The sequence below is a fragment of the Lygodium microphyllum genome, chromosome 22, assembly GCF_053477565.2.
Source record: "Lygodium microphyllum isolate KBCC chromosome 22, Lygodium_microphyllum_v1.1.10, whole genome shotgun sequence".
In the NCBI taxonomy this organism is placed as follows: domain Eukaryota; kingdom Viridiplantae; phylum Streptophyta; class Polypodiopsida; order Schizaeales; family Lygodiaceae; genus Lygodium; species Lygodium microphyllum.
Window position 1 is genome coordinate 120,679,015 of NC_141156.1, and position 16,605 is coordinate 120,695,619.

Here is a 16,605-nt window from a genome sequence, read left to right on the forward strand (position 1 = left end):
TATGTTATGAAGTATAAGAGTGAATTTTCAGCCATCTAGCAAGTGTCAACAATGTGTGTTAATTCATCCATGATTTTCAATTGATTTGTAAAATTTAAAATAATTTTTTATAAAGTGAAGTATTAAAATTAGGGTTTTTGGCTTCAAATAATATTTTTGCCTTTTATGAAAGCATTTTTAAGTGAGAAATTAGTAGCCAAATAGAAGGGGATTTTGTGGAATTTTTCTAAATGTATTTCTATATTTTTACTAATTTTTAATGAATTTTACTCATTTTACATGTAATTTTGAAGTAATTTTTGGATTTTAAATTTTTTACAATTTAGTTTTTTAAATTTCCACTTTAAAAATATTCCAAATAATTTTAGCAATATTGGTAATTTTTATTTAAAAATTGTAATTTTTTACATTTTAAATGAATTTTTGGAATTTTCATGTGTTTTTTGTTTATTTTTATGTATTTTGCGGGTTGGAAAATAAAAGGCGGTACCCGGACTGCGTGTGAATGGCGGAGCATGACTGTGTGTGAATGGTTGACTGCAAGACGCCACCACACGGACAAGTCGGAAGCGTGTCCTCGTGCGTGAACGCCCGCTAGCACACCCGTACACAACGGTAAAACAACGGAGGAGAAAGGGCAGGAATGGGGGCTAACTGAGTAGATTAAGTGAAATAAGTTAGCTTAGTCAGAGAAAGTTGATTAAGTTAATTTAATTGAGTAAATCAATTAAGTTAATTAGGTTAGTCTGGTTAAGTGTGGTAAATTAGGTTACTTAGGTTACGTCTAGTAAATTCAATTAGGCTAGTTAGTCAGGTTACTAGGTTCAGTAAGTCTAACTAGGGTTAATGTGGACTAACTAAAGGTAAGTTAAGCTAACTAGGGTTAGGGGCCAATTAACTAGGGTTAGTTAAGCTTGGGTTAAGGGTAACTAACTAGGGTTAGTTTAGGTGGGGTTAGTGGGGCTAACTAGGGTTAGTTGAGGTTCTAACTAGTGTTAGGTTAGTGTTTAACTAATGTTAGGTCAGAAACTAACTTGAAGGGGGTAGGGTGGTTGAGGAGGAGGGGGAGGTTGCTAGTGGAGATGGAGGAGGAGGAGGAGGAGGAGGAGGTTGCTGGTGGAGGTGGAGGTGGAGGAGGAGGAGGAGAGGGAGGAGGAGGAGGTTGCTGGTGGAGGTGGAGGAGGAGGAGGAGGAGGAGGAGGAGGAGGAGGAGGAGGAGGAGGAGGAGGGGGAGGTTGTTGGTGGAGGTGGAGGTGGAGGTGGAGGAGGAGGAGGCCGGGGAGGTTGCTGATGGAGGTGGAGGTGGAGGTGGAGGAGGAGGAGGAGGAGGAGGAGGGGGAGGTTGCTGATGGTGCAGGAAGAGGCGGCGACACAGGAGTAGCAGCCGTCAAGGGGAGACGGCGAACGGCGGGAGCAACGACGTCGAGGAGCAGGGCCGTCGAGGGGAGATGGCGTCGAGCAGCAGGGCCATGGAGTTCGTCAACAGCAGGGCTGGAGCGGCCGAGGAGGGAAGAGAAGAAGGAGGAGGAGGAAGAAGAGAAGGAGGGGGAGGAGGAAAGAAGAGAAAGGAGAAGAAGAGGAAGAAGAGGTGGCAGGGAGAAGGGGAGGAGGAAGAAGAAGGAGAAAGGGAGGAGGAAGAAGGACGAGAAAGGGAGGAGGAAGAAGAAGGAGAAAGGGAGGAGGAAGAAGGAGGGAGGAAGGGGGGACGCGGGCTCGCAACCACAAACAGGTATGTAATTTTTTTAAAAAAATAATTCATTTTCTTTATTACTTTCTTCTTTCTTTTCTTTTTTTTTTCTTTCTCTTTTTTATCTTTCTTTTTTCTTCTTGCTTTCTTTTCTTTATGTTCTTTTGTTTTTTTAATTTTCTAAAATTATTTTGTTTTTTTTGTGGATTTATGTATTATAATGATTATGTATTAGGTCGTGTTTTTTTTTTCTCCTTTGTTTCATGTCCTTATGGTTTGTGTTTTTTTTTTTTTCGAGATGGTTTGATTTATTCAAAAAGCAGGGTGTTCACATGGGAAAAACGCAAAAAATAGACCTGCAAACACATACGGGTATTAATATTGGATAATTTGCACATCGGAACGAAGGGCAGAAAGAAGGAAAATTGTGCAGAACAAGGTGTCCAACAACCCTATCACGATAGAATCGTGCACCAGAATAAAGGACAGTAAAAAGAAAAAATGTCCGAAAGGAAATTTGTCCGAAAGAAAGGGATTCACAAGGCTGGCACATAAAAACTCAGTTTGGGGGAAATAAGGGGGGGTTCACATGGAAAAAACACAAAAAGCACACCCGAAAACACTCGGAAAAATAAATAACTAAAAATATGATAGCCAAAAGAGAGGGGAGGAAAAAGGAAAAAGTGGGGGAAAGGTTGGCAGGACACGGTTGTTAAATCAAACTAGAATTCTAGTGAAAATAGGGCAGGTTCACATGGAGAAATGTGAAAATAAAGCACGAAAAGGCTCGAAAACCCGCAAAAATTTAATAATGGATAAACCGTGCATCCGAATGATATGGAGGAAAAAGAAAAAATGTCAAGGGAATGGATAGGATAGGGCTGGCACATCAGATTAGGGTTCCGAAGCAATAAAGATGTGTTCACATGGAAAACTATCCAATTTACGGGAATTGCTTCAAAAATTAATAACTTGAGAACCATCTGTCGGAACAGGGGTCGGTAAAAAGAAAAAATATGCAGTTCAAAGGGACAAACAGGACTATAAGGTTGGATTGGGATTTCGGTGAATGTAGGATGTTTTCATATGAAAAAGTCACAAACAAAGGACAAAGGAAAATGGCCAAAGAACAACCCTGAGGATAGGGTGAAATAGAATGGAAGAGGGTGGGAAGGGACCCCATCAGGGTAAAATGAAGTTACGGTATAGATGCATGATCAGAAGAGGGTATATGCTTGGGGGTATGCAATATAGATGCGTAGGGACGTGTCCCCACACTTAAAACCTTAGCAGGAACGGTAAACCAAACATCAAGGACCTAGTACCTCACATCAGACCAACCATGAATGTCCCCACACTTAAGACATAACCATCATTGAGAAACAGAAGGTGTAGGATTAGAAAAACTTAGCCCATATTGCCGAGGAGGAATGTCGACTATTGAGGTTGCGTCTAGCGTCGTTGTGTCGGCTGGAGGAGGTAACAAGGTGTCTTCACAGCACACGTCCTTCCTGATTCATGGCAGGAACCATGCGGCAGCACCCAGGGACGTAGCTAGTTGAAGGAAACACAGGAAATTCGTCGATGGTGACGAGGGATATTGCACTCAACTCACGATCACTCAAATGGAATGAAAGAGCAGTCACTTGCCCCATTACTAACATCACTCGAGGAAATAATGATGAAAACCTAGAGCTCACACCTCGTTTAGGAATCGACAAGGGGATGGTGTAGAGAGAGTATGCCAGGGTGCACAATTAATGGTGCATCAGTGCGTCCAGCCTCGTCTGGCATAGGTGCAAGTAGGAAGGCCAGGGATCCTTGCAATGCAATGTACATAATAGAATGACATGTCCTGTGTTGATGGCAGAAACCCATCCCGTGGGTGCATAGGAAAACAGAAATGTACCTAACTCCAATTGTTGTAACGCCCCTCAATCCTCACCTCTTGATAATTGGTTGAGTCACACTCAGCCCACCCTCTGTCTCATGCTCAGTTAAAAGGTACAGAGGGCAACCCTTTCCTAAAACCCATTGATGTAATCCTCACTGTCACTTGTGCAGAGGTTGTATGCCTTATGCGATTTTGATGGTGCAACTGTGCATCCCACCCTATGCCAGCATACAGTGCAAGAAGGAAGGCCAAGGAGCCTTATGGTGTAATGCACATGAACAGATCGTGCTTTGTGCATTGAGAGGCCCATCCCATGCGTGCAACACTCCGTTCACACATCTCACCTCGCATTTGATTTAAAGGGAAAGACTGGTCACTCAGCCCATCCTTTGTCTCACGCTTGGTTGAAAGATACAGAGGGCAACCCATACTCACGTCCCCATCCTGTTGGGATGAAAGCTCACATCACTCAAGGGGTTAGTGATGAAGATCATGGGGGTTGTTGTTGTCATTAGGATCGTGATGAGGAGCCAGGGAGGCAGCCTACAAATCTCATATTTCAATGATTGTAAGAAGAGGTCATCTGTTAAGAACGGAAGACAGACTGATATTGTAGAGACAGTGCACCAAGGGAGGTGGCTTCAAATTACTTGCTGTAAAGGTTCTGTTGGTGATGAGTCAACTATCCTGAACTGCGGGGTGTTATCACCTTTTCCACAGTCAGCTTCCCGCCCAAGGGTGTTTCCACCTTTTCTTGGAACGAGGCCTGTTATGACAAGGAATTTCTTCCTTTTCTCCCATAACAATTTTGTTTGTTTTGTTTTGTTTTGTTTTTCTTTTCTTTTTCTTTTTTTCTTCTTTTCTTCTTTTTTTAAATTTTTTTTCATTAAGAAAAAGAATGGTAGAAATACTATATGTCAGGACCAACCTCGCCACCATTGTTGGATCAGACGAGAAGAGAACAAGGTCGGGTTGAGATGCTTCTACGAGAGGGGTTAGCAGAATGAGACCATCTCATGAGGAGAATTATAAGGGCTATCAGAAGTACGATGAGAAGGATAGTGTGCCGTCCAAAAGGGAAAGGGTAGCTCAACTGTGATTGTCAAGATCCCCAGGGAGGGAAGTACTTTTTTAGGCGATAACTATTGATTAAGAAAGGATCATCAGAGGCATCAACGGTCTGCACCTGAACAGAGCTGTTAGGATTGACAGCAAGTACCTTGTACTGGACCATCCACCATTGTTGAAGCTTGCCAGGAAACTTGCCGAATCTCGAATCATAGGCTAGGACAAGATCACCTTCTTTGAATTCATTATGCTTGATGAAACTGTCATGATAGACCTTGCATCGCACTTTAATGGTTTCCATGCATTGTAGGGCCATCCGTCGTATCTCATCCAAGCATTCCAAGTCCAGGAGACGGCGTTGCAGTGAGTCACTATCTCCCAAGCGTTCTTTAACTACCACTCGCAAAGAGGGCAATTCCAATTCAACAGGGAAGACCGCTTCTGTGCCATACACTATAGCTGGAAAGGGGTCTGCTGTCTTGTAGCTGCCTTATGGGAGGTTCTGTATGCCCAGAGAGCCTCTATAAGTAGATCGTCCCAGTCGCGATGATGTGCGGCAATCGTTCTTGTCAGAATCAGGCAAAGGATGCGATTGGTGACTTCAACCTGGCCGTTGGCTCTAGGGTAATAGAGAGTGGACTTGCGATGGTGGATCTTATACAGCTCAGTCAGCTCCTCCATGATTTTGTTAAGGAAATGAGTACCTCTATCACTTACTAGCTCGAGGGGACTGCCAAAACAGGTGATAATATTCTCGTACATGAACAGGGCTACGTTGTTATCATCGTCCTGCTTTAGGGCTTTAGCTTCACACCACTTTGTGACATAATTCGTACATACTAAGATGTATCTAATCTGCTTTCGTCTGGTGGGTGGATCAATGGGACCCACAAAATCAATCCCCCACTTCTCGAATGGCTTTAGGAGAAGAATGGGTTGCAGTGGCATGGCACTTGTTTTGGTGGGTTTCCCCATTTGTTGACAAGCATCACATCTCTTATAGTAATCATATGCATCCTTGTGGAGGGTCGGCCACCAGTATCTTGCTAGTAGAGCCTTCCTGGCTGTCGCTTCTGCGAAGTGTCCACCACATGGTTCGTCATGGCATGCTTTCAATACTATTCCAATTTCATCCCCTGCAACACATCTTCGGAGCACTTCATCTTTGCCTCTCTTATACAGTGCACCGCCTAGCAAAGTGTAGGGGGCTGATTCTAACAGAAGCTTCTTCTTCTCATAGCTTGAGATGCCAGGAGGATATTGTTGAGTTGCCAAGAGGTTGGCTATGTTTGCATATCCAGGAGTAACTGTTTCAACTAGAAACAAAGAAGCATCAGGAAGGTCAGGATCATCCTATTCCTCTTCTTCTATTTGAAGGATCCTTGATAAATGATCAGCTAGGACATGGGAATGGCCACGCTTAGTGACCACTTCAAAGTCAAACTCCTGGAATAGGAGTAACCATCTCATCAGTTGTCTTTTAACATCTGCTTTGTTCATCAGGAAGGATAGGGCTTCAGGATCCACATAGAACTTAAAATGCATTGACAATAAATAGTGTCGAAACTTCTCCACTCCAAACACCATTGCCAAGCACTCAAGCTCTGTCACTATGTAGTTCCGTTCCCTATCAGTGAGCTTTCGGCTTGCATAATAAATTGGTTGATCTAATTTAGAAGGACCCTTTTGACATAGGACATCACCTAGCCCTTCAAACTGATGCATCTGTGTGCACATGGAACTCCTTCATCCAGTCAAGTTGCTGCAAGATAGGTGCTTGGATAAGGCACTGTTTTAGGGTATTAAAGACCTCTTCACAATCATTAGTCCAAAAGAAATCTACCTCTTTCCTTAGGAGCTTGTGCAAAGGGGTTGCCTTGGTTGCAAAATGTGCAATAAATCTTCTGTAGTAGCCCACATGTCCAAGAAATCCTCTTAATTTCTTGAGGTTTGTTGGTACTGTTAAGGCAAAAATCTTTTCAATCTTCGCTGGATCTGTTGCAATCCCTTGTGGAGAGACAATATGGCCCAAAAGAACTCCTGATGAGACACCAAAGACACATTTGTCGGGGTTGAGAGAAATCCCATACTCTCGGCATCTGTCAAAACATTCCTCTAGGTGTCCCCAGTGCTCTTGGATGAAGCTATAGACATAGAAGTCGTCAAGATACACCTCAATGAAATCATGCAAATGATTCATGAAGGCAGCCATCATTACTCATTGGAAGGTGGTAGGAGCATTACAGAGCCCAAATGGCATCATTCTATAGGCATAGGTCACCCATTCGGTGGTGCAGGTTGTTTTGGATTGGTCCTCTTGTGCAATTTGGACTTGGTTATATCCGCTGAATCCATCCAAGAGGGAATACAGCTCATGGCATGCCACTATGTCCAACAATTGGTCTGTAAAAGGGATAGGAAAATGATCCTTCTTTGTCTTCGGATTGAGCTTTTGGAAGTCCACACATATTCAAAGTTTCTCGTTTTTCTTGGGTACAACCACAATGGGTGAAACCCATTCACTGTTAGCCACGGGATAAATGAACTCGACTTCAAGAAGTTTCAATAATTCTGCCTTCACCAGAGTAGAGTAATTAGGATTCATATGCCTTTGTCTTTGCCTTACAGGTTTGGCATCAGGCTCTAGGTCAATGTGATGTTTGCATATTGTGGGATCAATCCCCTTTAAGTCTTCGTATGACCAAGCAAACACATCTAAGTTCTCCTTTAGTAGATCTCGCAGGACCACTAATTCTTCTTCTGGAAGATTGAGACCCACTTTTAGGTGACGTTCGGTACCTTCAGTATCCAAGAATGTTACTTTTCTTTCACCTTCCACTTCGCGGATGAATGTCCCACAGATTGCTTCTGGATAGAGGTTTGACTTATTCAAGAGAGTGGTATCCTCGTTTGATGTCCCACTAGAACCATTGTCCTCCTTCTAAACAGATGACTCGTTTGTCTTTTTAGGTTGCTGGAAGGGTATCAGAGCTTTGTTTTCTTCTGTGTAAGTGGTGATTTCTTCAGGACTTAGGGATTCATCTTCAAAGGATGCGTGCAGTAATCTAACATAGCATGGACCTTCTAGGGGCCGTAGCTCTGAGGGCTTGGGCTTCTGTTGGCAGGGGGCATCATCATCATCTTTTCTATGTACTGAACGGTCAGGGCAACAGGAGCCACTAGTGAACTTAATTTTTATGCTTTTAATCCATTGCTTATACAGATTCTACATACTTTGTGGTCCATTGACCAACCCAAATAGAATCATAGTCATTCCATACAGCACCCTAAGATCTTTGCCCTCTGAGGTCTCTGTAGGGACATCAACAAGATCATCCATTATTAGAGGAAATTCTTCATCTGTACTCTCATAACCTGCTTCATTTTCTTCCTCATCATTTTCATCCTCTTCCTCTTGAGGATCTGTCTCTGCTTCTGTAGAGGCTCTGTAACAGAATAAGAGATCTTTTACCTTTGCATCTGCTTCTGCTTCTGTCACGGCTTCTGACTCTACTTCTGCCTCTGGCTCTAGCTCTGGCTCTCGCTCTGGATCTGGCTCTGCTCTGGCTCTGTATCTGTTACTGTCTCTGTGACTGTCTTTGTATCCACTCTGTCTCTGTTCTGCCTCTGTTCTGTATCTGCTCTGTATCTGTACTGTATCCGCTCTGTCTCTGCTCTGTAATTGTACTATCTCTGCTCTATCTCTGTGACTATCATGTAACAGGGAGAATAGTACATCCATGCTTCTATTTCACTATCACACGTGATTTCAAAAGTTAATTCTAGTTGAGGCAAGAGGTATTCTCCCATGGACAAGGATTTTGCTTCCCTTGATAGTTGGCTTACAGTGCCCACTGTTAGGAACCGTGCCTCTATTTTCTTAGGAAAGATCTGCTTAATAGCCTCTTTATCTCCTGATGTATCATTTGTTATCTTGTTGGAGGAGTCAATTATGACTTCGATGGATGTGGATACATTGCCTTTTTGCAATCCATACAACTTTAACGCTGCTTTGTTGGGTCCTCTGCCTAGGGTTAGGGTTTCTTTGAACCAGTATGTCCTGGATCTTGCTTAAAAAAGCCAAGGTCTTCCCAAAAGCAGAGGGTAGGAGGTCCCATAAGAATTTGGTTTGACCACTAGATATGTCAGCCAATAGTCTCTTCCTGCAAGGGTTGTTTTTATGTATGGGAGGATGCCCAACGGTTTGGTCTACCAATATGATAGGCCATTATGTAGGTTGAATTCCTTGAAACCCTAAGTCCTTCATTGTCACATCCATCATTATGTTTACTGATGAGCCTCCATCAATCAATGCATTTAAAATAAAGCATCCTTCTATCCATACACTAATCTGTGGGGTTCCAGGATCTAGGAAGGCATTAGCCACATCTACTTCCTTTACAGGCTCCGGGGCCTTATTGGTCTTGTTCGCTATTGAAAGAGTGATCCTTAGTCCACGTCTTCTTGTGAAGATGCTTTTGAATTTCTTTTGGCAGCTGGGAGACAGGTCAAAATGTTAGGTTTGGTTTAAAGGTGTCTAGGTCCTTTACCAAGTCATAATCTTTGATAGGATCCACAGGCTTCTCCAGCCTGTTGGGGAATGGGGCTACACCCATTTTCATATTTTCTTTTTCTTCTAATAATTTCATCATCAGCACTTTCTCTATTTCTTGAAGTGCTTCTGTATCATCTATCTCCTGGGCCTCTGGTCCTATCTCTGGGACTGTCTCTGTAACTCTCTGTGGCACTACAGTGCTCTGTACTGCACTGTTCTGTTCGGTATTGCTCTGTCTCTCTGTTGGCAGGTTGAACTTCACAGTCTTGGCAGGAGAGTTATTTTCTTTCTGAACTATTGGTTCCTTCTTCTTGGTGCGCGTGGCAGCAGCAACTTCCAACTCTACCAAATTGGAGGCAGGCTCTTGTACCTTCTGTTGGCTATCAGTGGCATTGACCTTTACAGGGGCTGGGCTTGGACAGTCCTTTGCAGTGTGGCCTTCACCTTTGCATCGACTGCATAAGGGCTTGTAATTCATAGATCTTCTAGGGTTTGGAAAATTCGGGGAGATATGTCCCTTTTCTCTACACTTGTAACACTCCACTTCTGATCTCTGACCACCACCAGACTGTCGTCCTCTGTAACTTTGAGAGGGAAACCTCCTTGGACCAAAATTAGGACTAAATTCCTTTGTTCATGCATCTCTTTTAGAGAGCAAATATCCTCTTTATGGTTCTTCTGCAAATAGTAGGAACAAAAGGCCCCAGGAATGGTTGGTCTTCGGGTACATTCAGTGGCTAAATGTCCCACTTGATGATGCTTTCCACACCATGTATTAGAGCGCATCACATCTCTTCCAGCTCCGGTAGGAGTGGATATATTGGCAGTATTCACCTTCAGCGCATCTGTAGCTGCTCTATAATCACATCCAGAAGCTCTTTCTTGATACTTGCAACTGCATTGGATAAGTAGTCCTTCATATTTTCACCTCTTAAAGTGCTTGTAGTAGGGTTTTGGGAAGCTTCTGTAATTACTGCATACACTGGTTGGGTCGATCTAGAAGGTCCTCTGTTCTGGTTCAGATTCAGAGCTCCTGTTGAGACTTGGGATTGTTGATTCCAGTTGGTAGGGTTCCACTGTTGTTGAGTCGCCATTGGAGGAACTGTTTGAGGCCACTGTTGTTGTGGTTGAACCATCATTTGAGGCAGTGTCGTCTATGGTGACCATAGTGGGTTAGGTGCATTTTACTGCTGCACTGTTTGAATCTGGGGATAGGGGTAGGGAACTATTCTTGGGACTGCATTTGTTTGGTATACTCCTCACTACAATACTCTCATAATAACTCTCAATAATCCTTCTTAGGTCGTGGGTACACCTCCCAAGAGGTATGTCTGATATGAAGAGTCACCAGAGCCACTATAGTGTCTTTTCACAACTCACTACTGTCACTGTCACTCAGTCTTCTCTTCAATCTTCAACAACTGCTTCTTCCACTTGTTTTAGCTCTTTTGAACTTAGATTCATCCTTTCCAAAAGTTAGAAAACTTCCAAAAGTTAGAAAGCTTTCCCAAAGTCACACATACATTCTACAGAACAATTACAGAAGGTCTATAGAACAGTTACAGTACAGCACCAGAGCAGCTACAGTACAGTTACAGTATAGAGATAGAGCAGAGACAGAGGCTTTACAGAGGGTTACAGAAGGTCATCAGAACCTCATAACTCATACTCAAACAATTCCAAACTATCAAAAGCTATTCAATAGGCTTCCAAAAAGATCTCAATCTTCATCAATCATCAATCCATGCGTCATACAGAAGACAATCAGAACAAAGTAGAAGCTATATAGAAGGTATATAGAACCAATCAGAACCTCAACAGAACATCATGGAGCTTCATATCTCCACTGAGAATCATCATGAACTTCCAAAACATAATCAATATCATCCAAAACACTCTCAAACACTTCCATTATCAACCATACATCACTCTAAATCCATCAAAAATCAATAATTCAGACCTCAAAAACATCAAAAATCAGTAAAAAAATTCAGTATTTTTCTACTCTCAACATATGCTTACTCTAGAAGAAAGGAAGGACTATGTGTTCTTGATTCAAGAACTCCATGATATCTTTGCCTACAACTATGATGAGATAAAGGGTATCCCTCCCAGTTTGGCTAGGCATACCATTCCCTTGAAGGAAAGTAGCCGCCCTATATGACAAAAAGTGAGGCATATGCCTTTTGAACTAAGGGATGGACTATTTGAGGAGTTAGAGAAATTGCATAAGACTGGCTTGATATTTCTTGTTCAACACATAGAGTAGTATTCAGTGGTAATTATTAGGAAAAAGAAGAAGAATCAAATCCAACTTTGCATAGATTGTAGGGATGTCAAAGATTACTATCCACTACCATTTATTGACCTGATTCTAGATTAGTTAGCAAGTAGAGATATCTATTCATTCATAGACTTCTTCCTATATATAACCAAATGGCTATGTCAAAGGAAGAAAAGTTGAAAATGGCATTTATTACTGTATTTTGTATCTTTGCATATCATGTTATGGCATTTGGGTTATGCAATGTGCCAAGTTCTTGGAAACATACAACGGATAATATTTTGATGATATTACCCCAAAGGAGTTGGAAACATTTATTGATAATCTAGGGGGAGTCACTACAAGGGAGAGACAACTAGTTATTTTAAGAAAAAATTTTAAGCATTATATGCAGTTTTGCATTGCTCTTAATCCAAGGAAGTGGATCTTTAGAGTACCCTATGGATTGTTATTGGATCATATGGTGAGCTTGGCTCGTATTGCAATTGATCTTGAAAATATAAAGGTTATTATCACAATGAGTCCACCACATACTCCTAAAGAAGTACATAGCTTTTTGTCATCAATGGGGTGTTATGGAAGTTTTACCAATGCATTGGCAAAGAGGACATTTCCATTGACCAATCTACCATCCTTTAATTGTTGGTTTGTTTGGAGTGACCCATATCAAGCATCCTTTGAGGATGTAAAGTAGGAATTAGGAAAAGGACCAATCCGAAAAGCACCAAAAAGAGGTGAGGTTTTCTATGTATTTTCAAGAGCCACAATGCATAACATAATCTACTGTTTAGCCTAGATTTGGGAGGAGAAGTAGTATCATCCAAATGCATTTTCTAGCCATAAATTGGGGATATTTGAGTTTAATTACAAAGTGGTTAATCACTTTGTAGGAGTTTGAAATCAAGAGTAAGCTACTAAAGTTGTAGGGCATCATTGAATATCTTGCGAATTTTAGGGAGCCAAAGGAAATTTGGGGTGAAGATAGTGACCTTGAGGCCCTGTTCAAAATTGTTGACTAGTGGAGGACACTTTGCTGGATGGTTGACTACACAAAAATCTTTAAGAGTCAGATATTGGTGGCTGTCCATTTTCCAGAATGCATTTGCATATGTCAAGAGATGTGATATATGTCAAAGACATGAAAGTAGAGAGAATAGGAAGCATTCGCTAATTCCTATCATGACTATACTACCATTCAAGAAGTGGGGCATTCAATTTGTGGGTCCTATTACCCCGTCATCCTCTACATAGAAGAAGATGTATATCATAGTGGCAACTGTTATTTTACAAAGTGGTCCAAAGCATGTGCAATGAGGAAGGATGATGCAAAGGAGACAGCTAGTTTCCTACTAGTTTCTTGCTTGAGCACATTATCTACCGATTTGGTCTACCAAAGGACTTAGTGTCAGACTGTGGAATCCATTTTTTAAATAAGCTGATTAAGAGCTTGAAGCATGGTAGATTAAGTAATGAAATGAAACCTTATAATCCATATGTGAATGGGCAAGTTGAAAGTACCAATAAATAGCTTATGGGTATTCTATCAAAGATAGTACTAGAGAAGAAACAAGATTGGGATAAGAAACTATATGTGGTTGTGTAGGCATATAATATGATCTTTAAGCAAGCTACTGACTACACCCCATTCAAGTTAGTTTATGGCAAGGAGTACATACTACCCCTAGAGAACGAGTTACTGACTATAAGATTTTCAATTAACTATTCTTTCGGGAATGAAGATGCACTCTTTGAGTGCTTTACGACTTTAGCATAGCTCAATGAGATCAAATTACAAAGTCTATTATATTACGATGTAGCTAGGCATCGAATGAAGAAGCTTCATGATTTAAGAGCAAAGAAGTATACCTTCAAGAAAGGGTAGTTAGTTTTATACTATGATGTATGTAGGGAGCTATTTCGTGGAAAAATAGAGTCTAACTGGGATGGTCCCTACAAAAGAGTTAGAATTGAGAACAAGTCCACAACATTACTAGCAAATTTGCAAGGAGTGGAGTTTAAAAATAAGGTTAATCTAAATAAATTTAAACCTTATTATCTTTAGGCATACTGATGAGATAATTGTCTTGCAGGTCAAGGCCGGAGTGATTTGAAACTTGCAAGAGAGGCTAAAAGTTGGTTGATGGGGTGGAAATTTTCCTACTTAGAACACCCATATTTGGAACAAAGACACCATCAAGGAAGACTTGTTTGGTGGAGCAAAGGTTATAAAGTGATTGAGCAAGAGAACATGACATTTGTTTGGGAGATAAAATGTTGAGATAGCAAGTTCAACACATGCGGACATTGATGATTGACCGCCTAGCTAGATGAGTCCACACATCTACACTTAGCACGTTGATGGTCATTATGATACTCACATGGCCACTGACTTATTACTTATTATATTTAGTTTGTTATACCGACCTACAACTGGCAAACATATAATACTAGTCGATTAGTGTAGTCAGTTATGCACTGTTTGACTTAGAAGGTAATTTTCCTTTATGTTGTATCTTATCTATACTTGATGTACATTGTATATTGTGTGAAAGAAGAAGAAGAAAATAGCAAGAAAGCGTTTTGGCCTCCATCTCTCTTTTTGTGTTCTTGAGTGAGCTTCCTCATATGTATATAGTGTGTGTTTGGCGCAACAGCTCAAGCACATCCCCCCATCACGCGATTCTTGACTTGGTATCAGAGCTGCGCCACTCAGAAAGGCTGGTTTCGAAGGTTGAAGCAAAGGAGAAGAAGCAAGGTTTGAGCAATCAAGCAATAGGTAAGAAGCTCTCCCATTCTTCCACTCTCTCTCTTGGATAGTGCCAGTGGAGGCACCAGAAGCAGGGTTGAGCAAAAATCTCATATTGCTGTGAGATTTGGTGTGCAAGCAAATTACTGTATATTCTATAGATATGTCCGTAAGGGTTATTTCGTAGTTATTTTGGGTGTTTGAGGCCGTTTCAGGCCCCATTTTAGAGCTGCAAGGTTGCGGACAGTAGTTTTAGGGTACACTATGAATTTGGTTGTATTGACTAAAACTGACTGCGCATGTTACAGATTGCGAATCTGTAATTTTTGAGGTGTTTGTAGGAAGCAAGCATAAAGTTTATCTACAAATAGGTGGCAGATTATATGTACTATTGAGAAATTAGTGAAAAAGGTTGCTTGGTGTATTGCTATGCACGTGTTGTGAAAGATTGCAGAAGACTAGCTTGATGTGTTGTATCCTTGTTTGTGATAATGGTAGAGAATAGTGGAAATCCCATTATTGAGACTCTCGACAAGAACAAGTACCCTTCATGGAGGTTCCGTGTGACAAACTCCCTCATTGGAAAGGGGCTTTATGAGTTTGTCTCAGGTGAAGAAAAGGAGCCAGAGTTGGGTATCCCTCCGACTGTAGATGAGTTAAAAGCATGGAAAGAGTGGAATGCGAAAGACAAAAAAGGTGATGTACTGGTTATCTGCGGTCATTGATAATACTATGCTGGGATATATGAGGAATACAAAAACTTCACATGCAACTTGGATAATTTTTGAGAGCATGTTTTCAATATATACAAAGGCACGAAAGATTCAACTCAAGTAAGAGTTGAATGCCTTGAAGAAAGGGAAAATGTCTGTCAATGAGTATGTGTTGAAGGTGAGGAGCATTGCAGATGCTTTACCAGCGATGATGCAATGCCGGATGATGATGATTTGGTTTTGTCTACTTTGAGTGGCCTTAACAATGAGAAGGCATGAAAATCATTTGTTACTTCAGTATATGTACGGAAGTCATTTCCAGATTTTGATGAGCTGATCTCTCTCATGATTACTAAATAGATCAATTTGTAGGGTGATTCATTTGAAAGAAATTGTGAACAGGTCCAAGCATTTTACTCGAGTTCAGGAAGGGGACATGGTAGATCCTCTTCGAGAGGCCATGGTATGGGATGTGCTGGCGATAACCAACAAAATAGGTTCAATCAACATTTTGGTGAAATGTAGGTTTCTGGAGGCAGAGGAAACTTTAGAGGTAGGGGAGCTCTAGAGGAAGAGGTAGATAGCAGAATAGAGGTTTTGGAGATTCTGCTATTGTTTGCCATTATTGTGGCAAATCAGGCCATATTGCAGCCCATTGCTATGCAAAGAAGGATGATATTTGCAGTGGTAAATTACAGCAAGGAAACTATGCATCGTTTTCACAACATAATGAGGACAAAAATGAGCGTATGTTTGTTATGCAGCATATGATGAATGCAGTTACAGGAAAGGGGACACATGATGATGTATGGTATGTCAATTCAGGTACATCTAATCATATGACCAATCATGTTGAATCATTTGGAGAGATGCAAGACTTACAAAACCCAGGTTATGTGCAAATGGGTGATGATTCATGCCACCCAATTTTACACATTGGAAAGGTTCCCTTGTCCTTGTACGAAAGCCAATCAAAGAGTCTAACAGATGTATTACATGTGCCATCAATTACAAAGAATCTAGTATCTATTGGCCAAATGGTAGAGAAGGGGTTGTAGGTACGATTCACTGCAAAATGTTGTTTTGTAGAAGACTTTATTGATAAATGTAGGTTGGTCACAAAAGGAAGTAGAGTTGGCCGAATGTTCACTTTAGATGTTGGAATTCCTGCAATGGATGCTGCTATGTATGCTAAAGGAAAAGGAGTAGTTGTAGATATTGAAATATGGCATAAACGTATTGGACATGCAAATGTGCAAAGGCTAAAATTAATGTAGTCTAGAGGATTGGTTATAGGGTTGCCTTCTTTTAGAGTTGCAGATTTGCATAAATGAAGCATGCCAGTTTGGTAAGCAGGCGAGACAACCCTTCTCCCATGATAGAGATGTGAGTAGAAATATGCTTGATGTAGTACATACAGATGTTTGGGGGCCTACACAGAATGTATCTCTTGCTGGCAGCAAATACTTTGTCACATTTATTGATGACTATTCAAGGAAGCTATGGGTATACTTCATGAAGGAAAAGAGTGATGTGTTTGAGCACTTCAAATCTTTTAAGGTAGCTGTTGAAATAGAAACAAGCTTAAAAGTGAAGTGCTTGAGATCAAATGGAGGGGGAGAGTATCTCTCTAATGAGTTCAGTGGCTTCTTAAGGAC